This window comes from Aplidium turbinatum, chromosome 16, assembly GCF_918807975.1.
Source record: "Aplidium turbinatum chromosome 16, kaAplTurb1.1, whole genome shotgun sequence".
NCBI classification, from domain to species: Eukaryota; Metazoa; Chordata; class Ascidiacea; order Aplousobranchia; family Polyclinidae; genus Aplidium; species Aplidium turbinatum.
Genome location: NC_137487.1, coordinates 17,530,766 through 17,539,217, shown reverse-complemented (window position 1 = coordinate 17,539,217; position 8,452 = coordinate 17,530,766).

The following is an 8,452-nucleotide window of genomic DNA, read 5'->3' as shown; positions in this document are numbered from 1 at the left end:
AGCAAATCTATATGTTTCAGCAGCAAATCCTGCCCAAGACAAACTCTCTACCGAAGCTCTATAAATCCATAAAACTTACAAAAAGCAGTTGACCCACTTAGACGACTCTAACCATGAACTCGGCTAAAGCTAAAAGCTATGGATCTTTTTTTGTTTGTCGTATCCAGGCTTACACCCGGTGGCTGAAGATTTAGATTAAGTGGACGGGAAGGCAAGAAAGCCAATCTTCGTGTCCACCTTCAGGCATGCTTTTAAGTGTCCTGCCAAAGACACCGCCGCATGCTCTGGAGCGGTGTCGAACCGGCGCCCTTTCGATTGCCGTTCCAGTGTTGTCACCACTCGGCTATGCAGCCGACGCACTATGCAGCTAATATGCTACAAACTTGTTGAAAACAAATGAGATATTTCAACAGGAGATGTTGAAACAACTTTTGAGATAGATTCATTGTGTGATGCTTTATGTTTAGCGATAACACCTTACATAAATCTTACTTCTGCATCGTGGATTATGTCTGAAAAATCGTCGAGTTCTTAAGCATCCAGTTCGCAGAGGACTTGATTGTTGTTGATTGATTATGTTATAATCACGATTGCATGAGTATGTTAGAACATCTCCAACAGATCTTGAATCGTCTGAAGATGATACCGATCCAAATTGAGGAGCATCAGGTATTGGGCAGCGAATTGCTTCAATAAAGATGAAAGTTGTCAACACAATTCAAGAAACCGTAGCCTAATAATTGGCATTGTAAGTTTACACATAAAATAGTTCCATTTTTATTACTCTGGTAAATTATGATGTAGAAATAATATCATGGTTGTTATTGCGCAAAACCACTCCAAAAACAGTTACGTTCAAAACTGTTACAAAATAAACAATATTTCTGAAATCTGGGGTCGTTCTCAAAGTAAGGTAAGTGGTTTCCCCACTATTTACCATATTACATTACTGTATGTTTCAAAGAAAAAGTACTTCAACATAAATAATATGAGATGTTCTACTGGTGCAAATTAAGCTGAACTATCACAAGATGTATACAGTGACAATCTGCTTTTATTCCGACGTTTCGTCAATCAGACACGACTGACTTCTTCAGGGGGCTAGACCAGGTAGTGATTACCTGTCTAGCATGGCAAAACACAGGACCATGTTGCTGAAATCAACTCAACATACGAAATGGATGTTGAGTTGATTTCAGCAACATGGTCCTGTGTTTTGCCATGCTAGACAGGTAGTCACTACCTGGTCTAGCCCCCTGAAGAAGTCAGTCGTGTCTGATTGACGAAACGTCGGAATAAAAGCAGATTGTCACTGTATACATCTTGTGATAGTTCAGCTTAATTTGCACCAGTAGAACATCTCATATTATTTAATTTAATGCCTGGTGAACAGTCTCATTCAATTTTCACTACTTCAACATAAGTTATCATAAGATATGTGAAGTCACTGTTATGAATGTTAAGATGAACTTTTGTTGCTAGTTATCTACCCATTGACTTGGAGATCACTACTTTATTTGGTACATATCGATACCCAGTCTGGCAAAGACGAACGTTAGATTTATGTGGTGGTTTCATCTTTTAAATATGTAGCATATCAACAAGCTAATAATGCAAGGCTTACGCCGGCAAATTGGTGTTTCTCCGGAAAAATTTTTGTCTGATCTACAAGTTCTTTGGCTTGCTCCTTCTAAAATATATCCTCTGTGGCAAGTGTAGTTTACGGTATGACCATATGTATGGATCCCGGTAACATATCCGTTTTCAAATGGGACTAAGTCGTGGCAGGTCTTATCTAAATAATAATAAGGCTAGGCGCAGGGCACAAGTGTTGTAGACATTAAACAAGAAAAACATTCATTTAGTTTTATTTAGTGCTTTTATTCTACTAGAAAGCGTCATATTCAAATAGGTCACACGTGATTACTAGTAAATGGAAAATCTCACCTGGATTAATGCAGGACATTCCACAAACGTCATCACATATGCATTCTTTTGATGATCTTCCACAATCGGTCTTAGTCTGGCAGCGCTTCTTGCATTTTCTACCCTGTTCTACTTTCGATAAGTTTCTTTTTTGGCATTCCTCGCCTAGATAATGCAAAACGTGTGTAAATACTTTTTTAACCTCGTATGCTACTGTTGACACTGAATCGTTACCAACAACCAGTAAAAAATCTTTGTAGTTTAGATTTTTCATTATTTTTTTAATCAATTGTTATAAAATGACTACTTGCACCAACTTGTTTTGGTTATAGATAATAAAAGCGCAAATATCTATAAAATCGTATTGTTGCGATGCATTGCAGCGTGCAAACTTCAAATGCAGATTTTAAAGTATCATAAAATCACAATAACTCGTAGACTACATGCCTAGTTGATTGGGGAAAATATTGTATTTAGCTTATTCAACCTTTTCCAATGTGTTTGGATATCCACTGTGTAAAAGGCGTAGTTTTAGAGTAGAATCCTGGAAAGTATTTCAATGTATTGTTTTCCATGTAGCTGGTTGCGCAGTTGAGACCCCAACTGACAAGACCGACCAAAACCCAACAACTCTCTCCGGTTTCTTCATCAATGACCTGCAGCAAAATTAGATTGTTTGTTACTTTAACCCTTTGAAGGCTGGGGGGGGGGGGGGGGGGGTAACTCAACTTTTTTGTATCAAAAGTTGTATCTCTAAAACCAATGAGACTGCGACTACGAGATTTCTTGACTTTTCCTAACTTTTATTCACCTCTATTGAGCTGAAATTTTGAGCGGATAAAGGTTATAAATTGAGAGATATAAGGCATTTCTCAGCACATGCTCTGAAATATGAAAAATATATATTCAAATTGAGATTATGTTAAAAATTTTAATCACAATATTGCAATACATGTTCTTCATTACTCTACCAAAAAATAATGTGTAAACTCACGCAATCGCAAAATAATCCAAAAGTCATAAGTCACCTCAACATTTCAACGTATATGAGCAGTTCTAAAATTCACATAGTTTTAATTTTCGGATATGCTCAGAGTGAATAATTTTACAAAGTGAATCCCAAATTTTGAAACCGTATGTCAAATTGTGTATACTTAATGGTTCGATTTTGATCTCAGTCTGTCTTCTTATTGAGACGCTTGGTTGGTTGGTTTGGTTTTGAATTTTTATCCTTGGACTGACAAAGCCTTGATAGGTTATTCCTGGTAGTTTCGCATTCTTGTAAAGGTTTTGATGCAGGGCCGGTTACCAAGATTGCAAGTTACCAATGTTGACAGAGTAAAATTTCCGATTGTTGAAGTGTTGTTGCCGGGGAATTATTCCATCCATTAAGTGCCGCTGAATGGGAGCAGTCCTTGGAATGCGTTGCTCAAGCGCACATCCAAAAAATCGAACCAGCGCCGCTTGATCTTAAAGCTTCTTTGTTCACGAAGTCATGCGCTAACCAACTGAGCTATCGGGGTGGTATAAACCGTTCTCTGTTTCAGAGGTTCTTATACATTAATTCTAGTTAGTCTTGATAGTTCAGTCAGATCTACCTGGTGTACCTTGCAATTAAAGAAATTGCATGATCAGATAACGACAGTTGGACTCTGGGGAGGTGTGCTTGAGCAACACACTTTAAAGACAACTCTTCATTCAATGGCGCCAAGTTGATGAAAAAATTACACTGAAAAACAACATTTAAACAACCAGTAGAAACTTGATTCTGTCAATTTCTGTGATCGGGTCGCGTTAGTGGTTTAAAGCTTCTATTAGTGTGCGTAACTTCCAAGATTGAGCTTCTAAAGTGGATTTCTCAGTCCGAGGTAAAATATTCAAAAAAAATGTTAAACCAACTAATTCTGCAACAATTCATTGCATGCATACAATAACACTTCTTTCGAATTAATATTCATATTTTGCGTTTGGTATTACGAGAGTTGTTAGCTTTTTTCAAGGCATTAAGTACATTTTCTTCATCACTTCGAAACTTAGACATTTCGAAGAAAGATAGTTGCCTAAAATTATATTAGAGGCAAAGTAAATAACATAAAAATCTTTAAAGATAACCTGTCTGACTAATGGGCCACCACTATCTCCGGTACAAGCGTCCACCACCGAATTCATTCCTACACCGATACCACAAGTCATTCTCTCAGTGAAGGCTACTTTGTCTGGAAGTGGGGGGTTATGGTGTGTCATCAAATCCCTGTCATGACTGCACCTGTAGGATTAAATAAATGCAGTGGAGAGTACAATCCTATACTGTATAGTGTGCAGCACAGATCATAATGTGGTCCTTTTGGTGTTGCAGTCAGTGCATGACACTGGCGCTACATGTGTTCATTGATCTATATCTGCTGTCAATTTTAATGCTTAGACAATCCTTGACTATTTAATAGACGTCCTGAATGCTGGATTCGCAGAGTGGGCATTCAGGGCCGCTCAGAGTGTTCCATGTATGTTGTGATTGAGCAGTGTTTACTGAGAACTCTGTTGGTGGTTACCCCTTTTTGTCTATTTGCTGTATGGAATTCCGAAAGAGCCGTTGTTAGGTCGGTAATGTGATCTCCTTCCCACGGCATGTCTACCTGTCAGTTTTACGTCGGTTCCAAACGCAGTAAAAAGCACCGACAAGCTAAACGAGATATTATGTGACATTTTCAACAGCACACCACGCGACGTACATTTCCTTATTTCAAGGAAGATAATAAGCATGACAAAGAAACGTGTTTAAATTTGAAGAAAAGCAACATACATGATGTAGCCTACAATGCTCCGCAGCAACAGAAGTATCAATAAATATTAAGTTTTAAATTCTTATACTGTAGCTTACTCCATATTCCTGCAAGTTTAAACTTAATATGTAAGAGGCAAACAAAGTAATTTTAGTGGATCATACGCCATGAGAAAATTGTAGGCTGGCTTATAGTACCTGTTGCTGTTTCGTAGCCGAATTAATCCTTGTTTAAGATGTCGTGAAATATTTTCATCGCCTTCATCGAAGCGCCCGAAGCCAGTAATCGCTGTCAACATGTTTTTCTCTTCTCGTCCGTCTTCTTGCAATAACCATTGTTCTGCAAATACATTTATAGTTTGACCTCAAAGTTCTGGAAATGTGAAAGTGGTTGAAACCTATTTTTAAGTTATATTTAATTTGTAAATGGTAAAGTATTGTAAAGGTTTAAAAAATCAATCGTATTTAGTATTAGAAGTAATTTACGGAAAAAAAGAACGTTTCAACAAGCGAAATTTTCACTCTGTCTATGTAGCTGACCGGACCTGCGATAGTGGTTCAGAATCTCTCTAAGTATGCTAAACTGCCAAGAACATGCCTCCTGTACTCCATAGACACTACGCTACAGCACCTAATTACTATGTTATTAAAATAGTAATTAAAATACCTTCAATTCGACAACTTTCTTCTTTTCCTTCGTTGCCATTAAGTTTTCCAATTTTTCTTAAATGCTTTCGAACGCAATTGTTCTCAGTGCAAGGCAAACAAACTCTTTGTATTCGTTTGGTGTATTCAACTCTCCCACTCCGCTGAGAAGGAAGCCACGTGTCTTCCAACTGTTCCTGTTCTTGTCCAAGTTTAACCTAAAACATATTGAACATCTAGATCAGGGGTTCCCAATCTGGGGATAAATTATCTCCGGGGTAATATGCAATTCGTTGGGTATAACAAGGCACAAAAATCAAGCTAAAAATATACATTTTTGAACATTTTGGCATTATTCTTGACTGCTTACATGTGTGACAGGGATTTTCAACTGTGATAGGGTGAAAACAAAAAAGAGAAACAGGCTGAACATAGAAAACGATGCGCGTATTGCACTGAGTGTTACCAAGCTAACGGTTACCGCTTTCTTCTCGCAGAGGCAGTTGCAAATATTACATTGAAAACGATATTTTTTTCTTGCAGTGATTGTTTCTAATAACTTATGACAGTAATAAATAAAACGGTATAAACTTGAGCATCCCTGACTTGAGAATAATGTTTGAGTTCTTTTACGAAGTGAAATATTGAGGTAACACCCCGTAATCGCCACGTTTATTTGGGTAACGGCTCGAAAAAGGTTAGGAAGCACTGATCTAGATACATTGGGATATATACAGATATATACAAGCACTGATCTAGATACATACAACAGTTGGAAAATACCCCTGAATCTTGAATGAAATAAGCTAAAAAGCAGTGAATAGCACGTTGACTGTCATGTATAGTATAACACGTGTTAATACAGCTTGTAGTATAACATTGTTGTTAGAGATACCAATGCCCTTTTCAGTGCATTCTGAATGTCTGGCGCACACGCGTAAGGAGAATATCAGTGGCGCTGAATATTATAACTAAATTACCATATTTTTGTTATTGCTACAGCAAACCGTCAAGTTAAGACTAAATAAACTAAAAAAAAACTTTTTGCTGATGGATACTGACACTGATTTTACTTTGGTGAACTCAGTTTTTAAATTTACAGAATTACCAATGCAATATCGTAGTCATACGTTCCTTCCACGTAGTTCTCATGAATGATGACGCGCTCGGGAAGGAATGCTCGCGTGTGAGGTGAAAGGTCAGAAGATCTGTTGCTTAGCAACCGTGTTGTTCCTGCACGTAGAACATAAATATTGGTAACATTTTGATGTGATACATTGGCTGAAAAATGATTTCTGTTAAGACTAACGGCATTTGGTTTGTGTGTTTCAAGGATTTTGATAAAACGATGTTAATTTGTTGTTGCTATTTGTTTTTATATGTTTGCAGAGCAAAAAAAAACTTTAACTTTAAATTTTTCTTATATTTGAAATAACGTACAACCAGCTTCCCCAAAGCAAAATTTTTCAACACAGTTTAAGCTTTTCTGTTTTACTGGAACAAATGAACTATAGCGGTAGCGGACCCCATTTAATCGCACCAGGTCAAATTGGTCCGAGCAAGTGGTCCAAATAGGCGAGAAAAATGCCTACAAATTTAGTGATTTGGAAAATTCATCATTTTCAGCCTGTGGCAGCCCACTGCTGAGCAAAGGCCTTTTCATGCCAATCCAGTCGATCGTGTGTTGTGTATGTCAGCTGTTGTTTCACATTCTTTGTCAATCTCTTCTCTCCATCTCATTTTTGGCTTTCCTCGTTTGCATTTTTTCCTCAAGGTGTCTAAGTTGTTATTTTGTGAGTCTATCTGTTGTCATGATATCTTGATAGATGACAATTGACCTTATGACGTGATAACCATATATTTTGTATTGCCTTCACTTCGAAATCGTTTTGCGTGAACCCAGCACGGTGCTAACAAGGATTCACTGAAGGGTTATCTCTACAGCGTACTCCATGATTATCTCACAAAACATAGTTACAAAAGTTAAAAACAAGAAAGCCTACTTTGCAGATTTTGGTCTGTTGTTGCAAAAAAGTTATACAAAAAGTGGATTTGGATTCGGTAGGGGAGACCAGGGATAGCACGGACGATTTTTTGAAAACAGCTCATATTTTTTTTAAATTACACAGCAAGTTCGTAAATGTTATTTTGTTGTAAACCTTAAAGCTTTGCCAAAAAAGGGTAGGAGTATCGTTTGTTTCAGAAAACCGGAAATGCTTATAAAAAGCATAATTTCTACGGTCCTCAAATGTCCGAAGTGGTACCGGGGTAATTTCGGACATGCCTGGGGTCATCTCGGACAGCAATTTTATGTAGATGTTTTGAGTTGATTTGACAGTTAATACAGAATATTTGTTTTTCTTTTATATGTCCGAACCAATATGTCTTTAAAATCCAATAAATTATTCAAAAGATCTGAAAATAGAATTTTGTTTAAGTTTGATTTTTTCCACGGGGATACTTCGGCCATTGTGTCCGAAGTATCCCCGACCACGTGACTACAGGTAAATGAAGAAAATATGGCTACCTGATTAACTGCTGGTCAAAATCATCACTTGCTTATCTGAGTATAGCTTTCTAACTACAACCTCAATGAATAAAAAGTTTGTTTTGGTTAACGGCAACGGAATTATGACCTTACACGTACAATTTTAAAATCTTGATATCACTGATAAAATTACTTTTTCGGCCTCAACTTTCTAAGAAAACCAGACATACTTGCAAACTTTATCCTGATTTGTAATGGAGCCACAAAGCTTTGGTAAACGTGATTTAACAATACTCTACTGTGACGTCAAATGCCTTATCCGAGGTATCCCCGCGTCCGAACTATCCCCGGTCTCCCCTACTATCAAAACATGATGTTGTGAAAAAAATTTCAAACACACAAAAGGAAATCTAAACATGTAGTAGCCTATGGTGAAAAATGACAAAACATCATAGCCTACGTATACATGCCGCTATAATAGAATATATAAGCTACTTACCCAATGTAAGGATAATATTTTGCGGCCAATTGTCCAAGCGCTGTGCATCTTTAAAAATATGCGCTGCTGTAATGACCCATTCGTTGTTTATCAAAGAACCACCTCCGAATACATT